The sequence below is a fragment of the Sinocyclocheilus rhinocerous genome, unplaced genomic scaffold (assembly GCF_001515625.1).
Source record: "Sinocyclocheilus rhinocerous isolate Xijiao unplaced genomic scaffold, SAMN03320098_v1.1 scaffold1534, whole genome shotgun sequence".
NCBI classification, from domain to species: Eukaryota; Metazoa; Chordata; class Actinopteri; order Cypriniformes; family Cyprinidae; genus Sinocyclocheilus; species Sinocyclocheilus rhinocerous.
The window spans coordinates 266,999-267,494 of record NW_015638992.1 but is presented as its reverse complement, the minus strand read 5'-3'; positions in this window follow the sequence as shown (position 1 = coordinate 267,494).

Here is a 496-nt window from a genome sequence, read left to right as displayed (position 1 = left end):
GAGATCACTTCTCTTTCAGTGCGAAAACTTCTGTATCTCATTTTCATAAAATAAAATGCTATAGTATTTAACTTTTCCTCTCCTTTGGCGAATGATGATTCTGAAAGAAAACGCGCCCGATGTCTGTTTGCTATAGCAACGAACGCTACTTTCATGTATCTGATTATCAGATAAACCTCGCGCTCTTATTATTTTAATAATAAGTGGTGGTTATTTTAACAGTTTCCTTCGTACATTCGGTTGAAGGACTGTTAAAACACATTTATCATTCAATGGAACTGTGCATATGCTTTAGACACTTACATTTTTGCTCCATCCATGCAATAAATGCGCAGCCTTCGACTGCTCAGGTAATGTCGTCTTCAGTATGATTGAGATCCATTGAAAAACTACAGAAAAGCAAAACTACTTCACTTTAGCATTACTGGCCACGAGTACTAAGGAGAGATCACACATCAGCTGCTCAAAAAATGTGTCAGTGAGACGAACTGAGCGC